Source organism: Dendrobates tinctorius, unplaced genomic scaffold, assembly GCF_039654945.1.
Source record: "Dendrobates tinctorius isolate UK_male_01 unplaced genomic scaffold, ASM3965494v1 ptg000177l, whole genome shotgun sequence".
Lineage (NCBI taxonomy): Eukaryota > Metazoa > Chordata > Amphibia > Anura > Dendrobatidae > Dendrobates > Dendrobates tinctorius.
In genome coordinates, this window is record NW_027361844.1 from 15,930,479 (window position 1) to 15,947,222 (window position 16,744).

Sequence of the window (16,744 nt, forward strand, 5' to 3'; positions counted from 1 at the left end):
GCTTTTGCAAATTAATATCAGAAGAAAAATTGTATAATCAGTGTGATTATACTACATTATAATAGCATTAAGGATATTTCTTACTAGAAAAATCTAATTCGAGGTGAAAATATAGTATTCTGGAAGGCAATTGCTTTAGTTGGTTGAGTTTGTTGAAAGAAGATACATGCACTAATATGTTATCATATAATAAGGAATAAACATAGCCGCCACAACAGGTCTTTTAAAAAAAGAACAATGGTTTGGATTTGTGCCAGTCACATTCCATGGGCACATTAAGAAGCAAGCAATCCTAAACAATGCCTTTTCAGTTCTGCAGTGGGTGGTCGCCATCTTCTAATTTACAGATGTTTGCTATTAAAATGTACCCAGCAAATGGAACTACACTGGTACATCCCGCTAGCTGCCATAGAATAGCTGTCCCAATCATAAAAATAAGATCTTCCTGGGATAAAGTGACTTAGTGAGCTTAGGATACAGTCACAGCTATATGACCATATGGCAGAATGACTATACAGACCACCCAATTTATTGATGACATGGTGATGACTGTCAAAAAAAACAATGGGCACTTGTTTTCTATGATGCTCTGGTGCGATGTACACTGATACTTTTCTGAACTAGCTAGAAAACCCATGTTACTATACAGACACTGAGGTTTAGCCATTTCCATCTAATCCAGGAAATCGGGATAATAAATTTCTTAGAATCTAGTCCATGAATGAATATCACTATTTATCCCATTACATTACAAGTCATGTATTTTCCTGGTAAAATAAAACTCAGTAACAAAATAATTATCAGTTGCTAACCCCCCAAAAAACATTTGGCTTTACTGACATCTTTGTTTTATTAAATAGCTTAGCTTCAATTATGTGCAAAAAAAAATGCTACATTTGACAAAAATTATGGGCACCGTTGCCGGCAACATCCGAGTTGGCTGCTAGAATACTGACGCTGAATAAAATGATAGCTCACTCCATACCAATACACATAAGAACATGTTTAGTCATTGTTTTGCCACTGGAAGTATGTTTAGAATCATAGAGAATCATAGAATCGTAGAGTTGGAAGGGACCTCCTGGGCCATCTGGTCCAACCCCCTGCTCAAAGCAGGATTCGCTAAATCATCCCAGTCAGATGTCTGTCCAGCCTCTGTTTGAAGACTTCCATTGAAGGAGAACTCACCACTTCTCGTGGCAGCCTGTTCCACTCATTGATCACTCTAACTGTCAAAAAGTTTTTTCTAATATCTAATCTGTGTCTCTTCCCATTCAGTTTCATCCCATTGCTTCTAGTCTTTCCTTGTGCAAATGAGAATAAAGTTGATCCTTCTACAATGTGACAGCCCTTTAGATATTTGTAGACAGCAATTAAGTCTCCTCTCAGTCTTCTCTTTTGCAAACTAAACATTCCCAAATCCTGCAACCTTTCCTCATAAGACAGGGTTTGCAGACCGGTCACCATTCTGGTCGCTCTTTTCTGAACTTGCTCCAGTTTGTTGATGTCTTTTTTAAAATGTGGTGCCCAAAACTGGACACAATATTCCAGATGAGGTCTGACCAAAGAGGAGTAGAGGGAAATAATGACTTCACGTGATCTAGACTGTATGCTTCTGTTAATACATCCTAGAATTGCATTTGCCTTTTTTGCTGCTGCATCACACTGTTGACTCATATTCAGTCTGTGATCTATTAGTATACCCAAGTCTTTTTCACATGTGCTGTCACTTAGCCCTATTCCTCCCATTCTATATATGCTTTTTTCATTTTTATTGCCCAGATGTAGTACTTTGCATTTCTCCCTGTTAAAAACCATTCTGTTAGTTACTGCCCACTTCTCCAGTTTATTTAAATCTTTTTGAATCCTCTCTCTCTCTTCTCTAGTATTAGCTATCCCTCCTAGCTTTGTGTCATCAGCAAATTTAATCAGTTTACCCTCAATTCCTTCATCTAAATCGTTGATAAAGATGTTGAACAATACAGGGCCCAGGACAGAGCCCTGTGGTACCCCACTTGAGACATTCTTCCAACTGGATGTGCAGCCATTTACGACCACTCTTTGGGTCCGATCACTAAGCCAGCTATGAATCCACCTAACAGTTGCCTTGTCCATTCCATACTTAGTCATTTTTTCAATAAGGATTGTATGAGAGACTTTGTCAAATGCTTTGCTGAAGTCAAGATATACTATATCTACAGCATTTCCTTGATCCACCCAATCAGTGATACCGTCATAGAAGGAAATTAAGTTAGTCTGACATGACTTATTAGTTACAAACCCATGCTGACTCTGTTTGATCACTTCATTCTTATCCAGGTATTGACTTAAATGTTGTTTAATAATTTGTTCAAAGATCTTTCCTGGTATAGAAGTCAGACTCACCGGCCTATAGTTGCCTGGGTCCACCTTCTTCCCCTTTTTGAAGATAGGAACAACATTTGCTCTTCTCCAGTCTTCTGGCACTTCTCCTGTTCTCCAAGAATTTTCAAAGATTATGGAGAGTGGTTCAGAAATTTCTTCTGCTATCTCCTTCAGTACTCTGGGGTGTAATTCATCTGGACCTGGAGACTTGAATTCATTTAGGTTAGCTAAGTGTTTCCTCACTATCTTTCTGTTTATAGATATCCTGGATTCTTCTATTCCCTCAATAGGACAGTGAATAACAGTTGGTGTTACATTTCCTTTCTGAGAGAAAACAGATGCAAAATAGGAATTTAAAAGTTCAGCCTTCTCAACATCCTGTCTTACCATTTCATCATTTTCATCCTGTAAAAATCCTATAGCATCTTTGACTTTTCTTTTACTTTTGACATATCCCCAAAATCCTTTATTATTGCTTTTGACATCTCTTGCAAGCCTCAATTCATTTTCAGCTTTAGATAATCTGATTTGTGCCCTGCAGATTCTGCAGACAGCATTATATTCTTCTTTAGATATGCCTCCCTCTTTCCATTTTTATAAACATTTTTTTCTTCCTTTTTAGCATGTGCTTAAGTTCTGTGTTCACCCATCCTGGTTTCCTTAAATGCTTCCTATTCTTCCCTCTTTTCGGAATTGTTAACAACTGTGCTTTGAGAATTTCATTTTTCAAGATTTCCCATCCTTCCTGGACATTTTTGTCTTTAAGGATATCCAGCCATTGGATCCCTCCAATTCTCTTTCTGAATCCCTTAAAATCTGCCTTTCTGAAATCTAACCTTGACGTCTGAGTCTTCACAGGTCTTCCGCCTCTAGTTATCCAAAATTCTAAAATAGCATGGTCGCTACCTCCTAGGGTTCCAGCCACTTTTACCTCCTCAACCATTTCCTCCCTGTTTATAAGGATTAGATCCAAGGTAGCAGTTCCCCTTGTTTTCTCCCCTACCTTTTGGAAGATAAAGTTGTCAGCAAGAGAGGATAAGAATTTCCTTGACCTGTTAGTTTTGCCTGAGAGAGATTCCCAACAAATGTCTGGATAGTTGAAATCTCCCATGACAACTATGTCATATTTTTTGGAGAACTTGGCCATTTGATGCATAAAGAGTTCATCCATATCTTCAGCTTGCACAGGCGGCCTGTAGTAAATGCCTACAATGGTGTCCTTTCCATTGTTCTGTCCTTGTATTCTTACCCAAACAGTTTCCACAGAACTCCCAGTCTCTGAAGCTTCAATCTCTGTGCAGATATACGCGTTTCTAACATACAATGCAACACCCCCTCCTCGTTTATCAAGTCTGTTTCTTGCAAATAAGTTGTATCCTTCTAGTCTTGTATTCCAATCATGTGTATCGTCCCACCAAGTTTCAGTGATTCCAATGACATCATATTTCTTTTCCTGTGTTAGTAGTTCCAATTCTCCTTGTTTGTTGCCCATGCTTTGTGCATTAGTATAGAAACATTTTAGTTTGTGATTGGTTTCTCTTTCTCCAATATTTTTATTAATTAGATTCTTTCGTCTTTGTTCTTCCTTTCCACTTCTATTAGCAGAGTTCTCAATAGCATTTGTCAGGTGTATGGCTTTTTCTGGTCTTTTGCTTCCCTTCCCATGTTGTTCTAGTTTAAAGCTCTCCTTACAAGTGTAGCAAGGCGACTTCCAAATACATGCTTTCCAGTCTTCGTAAGGTGCACCCCATCTCTAGCAAGTAGTCCATCGTATAAGTAGTTCACTCCGTGATCCAGAAATCCAAATCGTTGCTGACGGCACCATCGACGTAGCCAGTTGTTCACCTGCAGAATCTTATTCCACCTCCTTGGTCCATGGCCATCCACTGGGAGGATGGAAGAGAAGACTACCTGCGCTCCCAGTTCTTTCACTTTCTTGCCTAAGTCTTCAAAGTCTCTGCAGATGGTTTCCAGGTCATTTCTTGCGGTGTCATTTGTCCCCACATGTAGTAGCAGGAATGGGTAGTCATCTGTAGGTCTGAAGAGTCCTGATATCCTGTCAGACACATCTTTAATTTTTGCACCTGGAAGACAGCACATTTCTCTTGAAGTTATATCCGGTCTGCAGATAGCGGCCTCTGTTCCTCTCAACAGGGAATCCCCCATGACCACCACTCTCCGTTTCTTCTTCACAACATTTTTCTTTCTCCATCCAGGAGGACTCTGAAGGCGTACAAGGTTGCTGTTTGTTGGCAAAGTCTTATCCTGATGTATTTCTTCATCATTTTCCTACGTGAGAGCCTGGTACTGGTTTCTGAGCAGTATGGGTGCTGACTGCCTCCTGATCCTCCTGCTTCTCTGGGTCACATGTCTCCATTCCTCTGTTTCTTCAGGTGCACTTCGAATTTCTTCTCTTTCTGTAACATGAAGAAATAATTCTGCTCTGTCCAAGAACTCTTCACCTTCCTTAATGATCTTCAACGTAGCCAACCTCTCTTCGAGATTTTGCAACTTTTCCTCCAACAGGGACACAAGCTTGCATTTGTTTGAACAATGTTTCTGAATTGCTGAATCTGATATATTCTGAACTGGAAACAAGAATGGACAATGGTAGGATAGGATTTTTTTTTTATTTGTTGAATATGTTTTATATACAAAACCCAATAAAATTATCTGATTTATTAAAAAAATATATTTATATTTTCCATGTCAAAAATCTTGGAGCATATGTTAAAACTGAAATGATCCCATCAGTGCTGATAGTACTAGACTGTGTAGAAACAATGGCAGCACATCAGTTATTCATGAAAAAACTGACAACTGAGAATCCGAAGGAAAGATGCATGAGAATTGTAATATCATGGGAAATATGAGTATATGCTGAAACAGTAGTGTCAATAGGGCTGACATGTCCCTCTCAGATTTGTAGTGACCTCATGGCATGAAGAGCAATTGCCAATTTTATTTTTATCTCGTATTGGTAAGAATGGCATGTGGCTGGTTTCTTAAAGGGACTTTTCTGAGGTTAAGATTGATAACCTATCCTTAGTAAAGGCCATTAACTAGAGGTGAGCAAATAGTTTCAAGTGGAATTGTATTCTTCTCGAAATTTTACAAAAATCCGCACTTGCCAAAATACTGATTTTTTTTTTCGTAATTTGCTTCCACGTGGAACTAGTAAAATGGCGTGCACTGGCACCCATTTTCCTGAACCATAATGGGCCATCAAAAGATTAAAAAATTTAAAAAGTAATTCTACTCACCACAACGCTCAACTCTAGGCCCCTCTGCTACTTACCTTCTGGTCCTTGCTTCGGATCTCCTGCTGCTCACGTTGAAAACTTCATGCATCTCCTAAGGCTCTGGACATCCAAGTGTCATGGTAACTGGGAGGGTTTTGCTAATGTTTGCAGAAGGTCACAGCCCAAGTTGTGATGCCTTGGTGCTGTTGACCTCCCGTGCGCCTGTGCAGAACCCTCCCAGGTGTCATGACACCTGGATGTCTGGCAGTGTGTGAGAGGACCAAAGATTCAAGCTTCAAACAAGAGTGGTTAGGAATCAGGATAGATGGGTGATAGTGAGTAGGAGAGGGGTGGGAGAAATGAGCGGAGGATGAGTTTAACAATTCTTTTATTTTTTACATATTACATTTATTATGCTCTGGAGTCTGGAAATACACCAAGGAATGATACGGGACATTAAATTCACTGAGGAGAAACTTCTCCACAAATCAAAATTCCAGGGGAAAAAAACGCATGAACCAGCGATTTTGCATTTTGCCTAATCTGCTCCTCTCTACCATTAACCTCTTCTTGACTTATAATGTGAATATATGTACACTGGGTGCAAGTCTGTGGGGTTAGCTCCATAGACAGCAGGTGCCAGCTGTGTTATACAGCCAGAATCTGCCTCAAACAGCAGTGAGCAGAAAGATTATTCTCGCATTTGTCCCCACAACATGGGTAATGGGTAGCCATAACAACTGGTGAAGACCTCCATGACTGCCATCTTGGTACGTCTGTAAAACTTAGGAGTCCATGATTTTCTTAATATGGTACAATTCTGTGGTATAGCAATATAACAAAAAATATATAAAACAAGCACTTGTTCAAGTCCCCCTAAGGGCACTGAAAAAGGGAAATTTAAAAAAAAATTCCCTAATGCAAAAATAAAGAAATAAAAACAAACATGTAATAAAAGTAGAAATGAAGCAGATATACATATGCTATATAGTACTGTGAGCCCAATCCGGTGTGAACATAGTGTGTGGGGGCAGTGAGAATAAAACAAGAGCAAAAAGCGGCCACTTGTTTATCTGAAGACAGGTTCTCTTTAATTGAAAAAAACTTGAAAACTTGATTACATGAATACCCCAACCCTAATATTGTAAGTGGGCCTAACTTAAATACACATCATCCCAGGCTGTTAGTAACTAACCCTAAAACATGATTGATTAAGATTCAGAATATAATAACTTCATCCGTTATATGACATCTCTTATCTTCCCGATGTATATATGTGTGAGTTATGTCCAGTGTTAGATTTATTTATCAAGCAGGAAGACCATGTGGTGAAGGTAGAACCATTAATTCTGCATATACAGAAAGGCCAGGAGCGAAGGCCGTACTTTTCAAGTCCATTTTACATAATGGATGTGATGCATCAAGTCAATTTTAACTCATTTGGCAGCAATTAGAGGAGTACATGTTTAATTGATTATCGTTAAGAGACAGAGCAACAACTGAATTTATTATAGGGGGTATCTTTATTATGAAGCTGTTGGGATGATATCGCATTACATTACAGGTTCCTATAGTGCAGAAAGAAAAAACGATGGGTCACCATACATATACACATAGATTACAATACCAAGCAGCTAAGACACACAAAAGCTTATACCGAAACACATATAACACACTGTAGGAATGAAGAAAATGAACAAAGAAGCTTGACAAAGGCTCTCTGGAACTGAAACACTGTTTTTTTGGAAAAGTGGCAAATTAAAAGTTCACTTTTCTGATATTCCTACAGTGTATTGCCTGCGTTCTTATTATTAAGTTACTGGGCTGTAATCTGCAGGATAGCATCTACCAACTGCATTTTGCTTGGGCTACCTCATCTTTTGTTATTTTATATATTTATAAATATAGGATGTTGCAGGCAGCAGGTTCACACTCAGCACATGTGACAGACGGGACAGAGTCTGGAGACGCCATGGAGAGCGATCTGCTGCCTGCAACATCCTTCAGCATGGCCGGTTTGGCAGTGGGTCAGTAATGGTGTGGGGTGACATTTCTTTGGAGGGCCACACAGCTCTCCATGTGCTCGTCAGAGGTAGCCTGACTGCCATTAGGTGCCGAGATAAGATCCTCAGACCCCTTGTGAGACCATATGCTGGTGCGGTTGGCCCTAGGTTCCTCCTAATGCAGGACAATGCCAGACCTCATGTGGATGGAGTGTGTCAGCAGTTCCTGCAAGATGACAGCATTGAAGCTATGGACTGGCCTGCCTGTTCCCCAGACCTCAATCCGATTGAGCACATCTGGGACAGCGTGTCTCGCTCCATCCACCACGTTGCACCACAGACTGTCCAGGAGTTGGTGGATGCTTTAGTCCAGGTCTGGGAGGAGATCCTTCAGAAGAACATAAGCAACCTCAACAGGAGCATGCCCAGGCATTGTAGGGAGGTCATACAGGCACATGGAGGCCACACACATTACTGAGCATCATTTTGACTTGTTTCCACTTTCATTTTGGCGGTCTCTCCAAATCCAGGCCTTTATTGGTTCTAAAATTTGATTTCCATTGATGATTTTTGTGTGATTATGTTAACAACACATTCAACTTTGTACAGAACAAAGTATTCAATGAGAATATTTCATTCATTTAGATCTAGGATGTGTTATTTGAATGTTCCCTTTATTTTTTTGAGCAGTGTATATACACACACAGGAAAATGCAGATCTTTACAAAACCATGAAAGTGACATACAGAATGATACATCTGGTATATATACATATATATATATATATAAAGTATATATTTCAAATGTGTGTGTGTGCGTGCGTGTGTGAAAATTACTAAATATTTGGAATTTATTGTCTCTTTAAAACATTCATCACTGACTTTCTTTGCAATGTGTGTAACTTTTTCATATGCTCTACTTAATGGACAATTTCTGTCTTTACATATAGTATCAAGCCCTAAATAGCCATTATTTATAGTACATGGACTGTGCTAATCTCTCGGTGTAGAGTTCGTTCAGGATTTTCTATTGTGCCAGAGCTCTCCGGCCACAATGAGTACATGTAATCCATAGGACTACTGGATCTAGGCTACAGTAGGCGTACACATCTCTGTGCCCTGCTGCCATTAACTACAGAGAACCTTTTCATTATAAAGACAGTGATTATTTATAAGACAGTTATTATTTATTCTCCAGAGGTGTAATCCGTGCTTTCTAAATAAAGGGAATCTGTAGAGTAAATGACACACAAATAATCCCACAAGTCCTATCCAGCACAAATATGTTTTTTGAACACTTTTAAAAATTTAGTTCTTTTTAATGTGTTGCAAAAAAAAAAAATACAATTCTCAATAATCTGTATATGTTGTGTTAAACGCTGTCACGATGTGCTGATTTATGTAAAATATAGGTGTTGATACAAAGGGCATGACCCATAATAACTACAGAGCAGATACCCTTTGACACCTTTCATCAGATAAAAAGCAAGTCAACTATCTAGCTGGCAATATCCTTCTGTATTGCAAAACTTCCATCCAACTTTTTATGGTTCTACGCCCTTATTTATATGAGACCATTGTTTATTACCATATACAGAATTATTTTCTACCACCTGCACCAAAAAGTGTCTCAATAACTTGGATTTAAGCAGCGTTACATGATAGCAAAGCTTACAGAGATACAGACAGACCGAGCTAATGATACCGCAGAATACAAACTACTGAATTATGAATGCAGATAGCTTATTGTAACGCATGAGGCCTTTCTTCTAAAGACTTACTCCAAGTTTACTTAAACTATAGATATTAAGAGCTGATGGCTAAACATTGACTTGCTTGACTGATGACATAAAACTGAACATTTGGACCCAACTTAATATTTTTACCCAACCCACATATTGCTAACTAGTTGTCAAGAGTATAAGCAGCACAGCTTTACCTACATGCAACAATTACGTAACTTGCGTCAGCAGCACATATGGATTGTATTTGCTTTCATATGTTTTTTTTCCAGTAGAGAATTGCATAATCTCCTCTATGGGTCAGTGTAATATATCCAAGGATGCCATTCGCCGAAAACCTGATGATATTATTTTTATTCCATTAAATGAATATACAGTACCATTAATCAGTAATGAGGATTTCCCACTATTACAATCCATTTTCTCATGTCCTGCCTAGCCATATGGACATCTTGAAGGAGGTCCACTACTTGGTGCTCCCTTTGGTAACAAAATTGGGCCTGATTAAAAAGATTTAACATTTTATGCATGTTTTCCCCCAACATACCAATTTTGATACGATTTGTCAACAATCAAATGTTTAAAGGCCCACTGATGCAATCGTTAGAATGCATGTTCTGCGAATATCGGCTCATGTAAGGACTCAGTCTGACGGCCGTATAAATCGGACCAAGATCAGAACTGAATTTACCGAGTGGCTTGCGGCTCTACCAACCCGAGAGTGACAGCTACATAGAAAAACATAAAGCTGACTCGCTTGGGTTGGGAGAGCCGCTGGCCAGTCCGTGTACTGCATTCCGACCTCGGTCCTATTTGTGCAGCCGTCTGTTTGCTCATTAAAAGTGCTGCCAATCAACCACTAAACTAAAGTTCCTTAGGTGATTGGATTGTTCAAGCTGGCCCTTATTCAAGTCACTCATTCAAGGACCCGTAAAAGCACGGTGAGGTACAAAATGTCCATCGTCCATTCAAGTGTTCCATTTACTCCTGCAACTATTTTTTAAACTGGTGTTCAAATAAACGAGAATTTTAAAGGAATGGTGAGTGCCACCTTTTCCTTTATCAACTTACACAAGCCGGCCCTTATGCTCACCATACCCATTAGATAGCTATTAGCCAAATGATGGATGGTTTGGTTGACTGTTAGGCAGGCAGCCATCTTGACCACCTCTCCCATACACAGGCGCGATCGTTTGGCAGAGCCCTCTACGAAGCAGTCACCACTAAACATGTCTGGGATGATATGATCGGCAGTCTAAAAACATCCCAGATCAACATCAATATTTCACCCCCGACAATAACTTGTCTGGAGCTCCCATACACATTGAATTCTTAGTCGAACCCTTCAATAATATCAATTAGTCTAAAGCCCCCATCTCACATAGCGAGATCGCTGAAGCGTCACCGATTTTGTGACGCAACAGCGGCCTCGCCAGCGATCTCACTACATGTGACACGCAGCATGCATCGCTGTGTTTGACCCTGACGTTGGTGGCGCAGAACTCAGGGACGCAGGCGGGAATCGTCAGAAAAGCTGCTGTGTGACAAGGTACCAACGACCGCCGAGGATCGCTGGATGGTTGCTGCGTCGCTGAAGAGATCTGCCTGTTTGGCAGCTTACTAGCGACCATTTAGCGATGCAGCAGCGATCCTTACCAGGTCGTATCATTGTTGGGATCGCTAAGTGAAATGGGAGCCTAAGGTGTATTATGCGGCTTTAGGGTTCTACTAACTTTCTCCAGGTTGCAAATCTATTATGGAAGTATTAGGCATGTTGTATTTTAACATGTCCAATCCTCAGGGGGAGATAACCTACATTGAAATTGGCCTGGTAGCAGCTAATTCTCCTTTAGCTGTCAATCAAATGATCATCTCATTTGTCTATGTATTATATGGTCAGGCATGTATATGAAGGACTGAAAAGTAATACTAACAGCAGGGGAAATACTCGGCAAGATGTAACTCCCCTTGGGCATTTCAGAAGTTGCATCTGTAAGCCACTGATTGCCAGGCTGGCTTCAATTGAAAAAAAAATGTCTTGTCTTCATGAGATACAGTTTGATAGTTACTTGTCATGAACCTGTAAGAGTGGAAGTGTAATAATATCTGTAATTTAATATATATTTGTAATGATTGACCAATAAGGTAATTGTTTCATTTTAAGACTTCCATTTTAGATTCATTCAACTTTGTATATTACTGTGTCTTGTCTGGTTTGTATTTCCTCACTCACTTAGTGCTTAGAAAACAGAACGTAAAGAAAAGCATGGATGGACGCAGGAGTGAGCCTGTAAGATTTCAAAGTTGGTAAAAGACAAGACTGCACAGTAAGAAAGAAGGAGCTGTTAACATGCTGACAAGTGACAAGACTGCTCTGAATCGCAGATTCCCTGCCGAGTCTCATTGTCCTATAGGTCGAACACAGCATGATCTCCGGCTTACAGGCTTGGGATATCCCAAAAGAGCTAAGGCTATAAAAACAGAAGCTGCTTTTTTTTAACACCCCAGACAAAATCACTCCTTCCCCTCTGGAAAAAAAAATCATCACTGATCAGTAAAGTGTCAGTGGGATAGGGGTTAAAAATGAAAAACATGCTGTACTTTTATAATGCATATTACATGGGAGTATCCCAGTTATTCACTTACTGCAAACATCATATCCACAACTCTGCTCCTTTTGTAACTAAATATGTCGTTTTTGCTAATAACAGACCAGGATATGAACCAAACCTCAGAAAAAAAAAAAAGACCCGGGGAACTTTTTAGGCAGCATTAAAAGGAGTCTATTTTCAACCCCTCAAAAGAATTTAAAGTATAGAATCTGGATACAGATACTATCCATTCGGCCCACCTACGATGCTATGTAGAAGAAAATATATATATAGAAGCCACAAAAATGTATTATTAGGAGAATCTGTATAGCAGGGTGGAGCAAACCTTCTTTAGCGCTCCAATGAATAATGCACATTGTGTGTATAAATATCAGTGAAATATACTGTATGTATGCTTATTCTTTATTATAGATAGATTTTATGTGGTTTTATGTCATAGGAATAAAGAAATGAGCCAATTAGATTGTGAGGACCCAGTAGGCTGAGTGAACACAATTTTTCTTTTTGTTTTGACCAAGGACTTCCCCTCCTCCATCTACTTAGCGTTTCCCAGCAGCTGACTCAGAGTCACCATATTGATGCTGAGGACAGAGAAGACCCCTGATCCACATAGCACATCCACATTCTTTCCTCCATCCAGGGTAATATTAGTAATATATCCCATCTGGTGCTTGGAGACGAATATAACATGGGCCTTTATGATTGCAAATGCCAGGGCTGGATTTCAGTCCCAGTCCGTACCTGACCAGAACTGACAAGCTCAAGTGATCCCACAGCCCAAGCCTCCCATAGTAGCTAGGATTACAGGTGTGCGCCACAATGTGTAAAAGGTTACAGAATACAGTATATTTGTACTATACATATTACCAGAACAAAATAACACCCAAAAACCTTCTACATTTCCTCTTACATTGGTCATGAACATTTGAATTGCTTTAAATGGGTTGTCTGGCCTTAGAGTGACTGCAAACTTGTAGCCTATGTGACTGCAGACTTGTGAATCCTCATATGGCGCACCCTGCACACTGTGAGGATTCTCCGATGCCAAGAAAGGAGGACGCGTGACTTAAAGTATGTGATTTGCATGCATGTGGTCACGTATCAACTAGACATGTGCAGCCTCGCTCAATGCAACTGAATTGAGCAAGGTCAGACACGTCTTGTCGGAATGACACGGTCCCAATGCCGGCACTAGAAAATCCTCACAGTATGCGCTACTTGAGAATTCACAAGTCTGCAGTCACATAGAGGTCAGACAACCCCTTTTAAGGTGAAATTTTAAACTAAGGTCTCAGGCACACAAACTGTTTTATAGCTCTGTAGGGAGGTACAATAAATCACCCATTGACTAATGTGACTGATAGGTTATATATACAGTCCTCAAAAATTATGGCACTCATTATTGGGCGCCATATGGGAAGAGGCACGTGGCCGTATAACTTGGATGAGTATCACAACACAATGCACAGACTGGCCATTGCCTCTCCCGGCCTAAGCGTGACTGCATTTATTTCTATGCAGCTTTCACGTTCAGGTTGTAAAAGCCGACGGCCAGTCCCAGCATTGCATTGTGATCCTCATCCGAGTTAATACGGCTGTGTGACTTTTCCCTCTATATGAATTAATGCTGTGATTTCAATATCTTTTTGCGATATCATGTGGGTGCGCTAATCAGAAGACAGTTGCCGTTGCACAACCTGCGGACTGTCACATGATGCTTCCCAATTTGTGCAATAAAATAGAGAATGGCTATTTGGGACATCATGTAAGGGGTGGAACAGCACCAGCAGAGGCACATTACCATGAACTGTTCATTATTGAAGGACCTATCTGATGACAGTTTTCCTCTAAAGTGGCGCCAAACAGGAGCGTGCAGGATTGCTACCAGACTATATCATACTCTCCGATGCAGCTCTCTCGACATACGCTGCTGCTGTGATTTGAAGAGACTATTATTTTTGTTCCTGTGTTTGGTCTCACTGCTGCTTTGCAATGTATTTGCCAGGTAAAAGCTAAATTCTACACCCTCAGGGTGAGGATCGACTTACAGGTCATGCTGCTAAACTGCTACCTTATTGCCAACACTTTCTCCAAAGAACTTAATGGACAAGGGAAGGCAAAGCGTGGTGCAAGCAAGTCATGCCTAACTTCTTTTTACCAGACTAAATTAATGTTCCTATCATCAAAAGTGAAGGAAACAGTAAAGCTTTTAAGGAGCTGCTGTCAGTTGGAGATGAAATAAATTTCCATGATATAGGAGACATATAAAAGGATGCTGATCTTTGTCCTAAAAATGATGGTAAAAACAAAATTACCTAGCTATAGATAAAAAGCAAAATGTAACAAAAAAGAAAAAAAGCCAGTAAAAGCACATATTTATCTGCAAAAAAACCAACAGAGGCGCTGCTTCAAATCTGACTATATCATTGCCAGGGAAGCGTGCATAATAATTTTGTTAATCATATGTTTTGCCTTCCGACTTCTAACTCTGTCAACGCTAAGATTGGCGTGAAAAAAAAAAAGATGGTTATTAGAAAAAGTGCAACCAAAAAAATATCAAAACATGTCCTGTTACATGTACAGATTTGTAAAAGGCAAAAATTTGAACAGCCATATTAGAAATTATTACATGTCTTTTATTATTCTATTCAAATATAAAAGGTAAAAAAATAGGTTAAAAAGCAATAATAGTAAAACACTATAATCTTAAAATAACCTTTCTTCAATTCTTAATTTACCAGCTCTCTCTCCCAGTTGACTCATTTACATTCTTCATCATCAAGCAATGAAAAGTGTGATATACAGCTCTGGCAAAAAAATTAAGAGACCACTGCACAGTTTTATAAAAATCAGCTTCTCTACATGTGTGACAGCCATTTCATTCCAGTGTCAGTAGAATTCCAACCAGCGTAGACCTCATTCTACTTAATGTGCTTCTGATTAGGTGATCACCTGAACCAAATCTTATTTAACAAAGGAAAGTATAAAAACCTTGCTGTGGTGTTCACAATCCTCTTGCAACAGGACAAGCTGGATGGCAAAACAAGTGCTAGTAATATCCCAAAAATAATAGGAATGAAAAAATAACTTTTACCATGCCAAAGGAGTTGAAAAGAAAAGTCTTGAGTGAGGAAAAGAAAGGCTCAATCAATTCTGGCTTTACTAGCAGAGGGATACAGTGAGCGTCATGTTGCCTCCATCCTTAAAATTTCTAAGACAGCAGTCCATTACAACAAGGTCAAACAGCAGACATTGGGGACAATAAATCTACAGACTGGCAGAGGGAAAAAATGACTCTCCACTGACCGGGATAACTGTCATTTTATTTGAATGTCACTCAGCATGTTGTCAGTAGTTTATACTGTAGAATAAAAGATCAATTTACATTTTACTCAAAAATATACCTATAAAGATAAGAATCACACAAACTGAAAATTTTGCAGTGGTCTCTTAATTTTTTCCAGAGCTATATATCCAAATGAGGCAGTAGATATGAAGCCTCTGTCGCTCCAGCTCTATTCCCCGCCCATCACTGCCTCCTCCTGGTGGACTGACAGCCTCTATGCTGTGTGACTTCAGGGAAAGGAACTGCCAGTCAAGCAGAAATAGGCGGTGCTGGGCGGGGAATAGAGCTGGAGCGACACAAGTTTTGATCTATCATATCCCTTCAGCCTCATTTGCACATCAATTCAAACACTGATTTCTTAGTAATGGAGGAATGGACCAGCCATGTAAAGGTTTTACTGGACTTGTCTTTGAAAGAGATGCATGCATATATAAATAGTTTTTGGAGTGATATCCTGCTGACAGATTCCCTTTAACACAACGTCATACATTTTTTTTTTTTACACAAGCTATCTTACATAGGAGACATCAAAACAAGATGACAGACAGCCATTTACAGTACTCTACCTCTACAAATAGAATTCAGACTACAGGCTGCAAAATTCAACCGCCACATAACAAAAGGCTTTAAAAAATACAGTATATTGTTAACAACATTGATTGAGACAGAGAGACTCATTGCCAGAGAAAATAAATTAATCCCAAAATATTCTTTAACTACATAAATAGTAAGAAGCTAAAAAATGATCATGTTGGCCCCCTTAAAAATAGTCTGGGTGAAATGGCGGATGAGGATGAGGAAAAAACCAATATGCTAAATGACTTTTTTTTAACAGTATTTACACAAGAAAATCCCATGACGGATAACATGATTGTCACGTAAACTCGTCCTGTGTGACACGACCCGCAGGCCGGTAACTAAAACAGCAAGACACAGGGGAAACAGTTACAACAGTGGGCCCTGCGATAGGGAACGGGGACGTGGAGACCTCCTGCACTCCCCTGAGTCAGTGTCCTTCACACTCCTAACGTTCCCTATACAGGCTCCTCACCTGTCGCCGAGCCGGAACCTGTCAGTCTAGCACACCCTACACCTATCCCTTGCTAGGGAGCTGGGTGGTGCAGGCACTGGCTGTACTAATACACACCAGGGAAAAATACAAACAGGGAAACACCACTTAGTTTTACTCTGTTGCTATTGCTCCCAGTAACAGAGTCCACCACCAGAATGCAGCTTTCCTCCAGAATAGCTGCTACTTCTCCAAGCTTTGTCAGAGCTGCAAGGAACACCTCTCTGTAATTCCTTCCTTCACTAGACTTTACACCAGAGCTCCCCTGAGCTGCTCTCTGTAGTTCCTTCCTTCACCAGTCTTGGTTGGAAATGAGCAATATCACCAACAGTGAGTGAGAACACCTGACACACCTTTATAGTTAGGA

At 39.9% G+C, this 16,744-nt stretch overlaps 1 protein-coding gene across 2 annotated transcripts in view; it reads right to left on the bottom strand.

Moving 5' to 3' along the window:
- SATB2 (SATB homeobox 2) overlaps positions 1 to 16,744 on the bottom strand; it is a 284,827-nt gene that overhangs the window by 237,400 nt on the left and 30,683 nt on the right. The window lies entirely within an intron of this gene.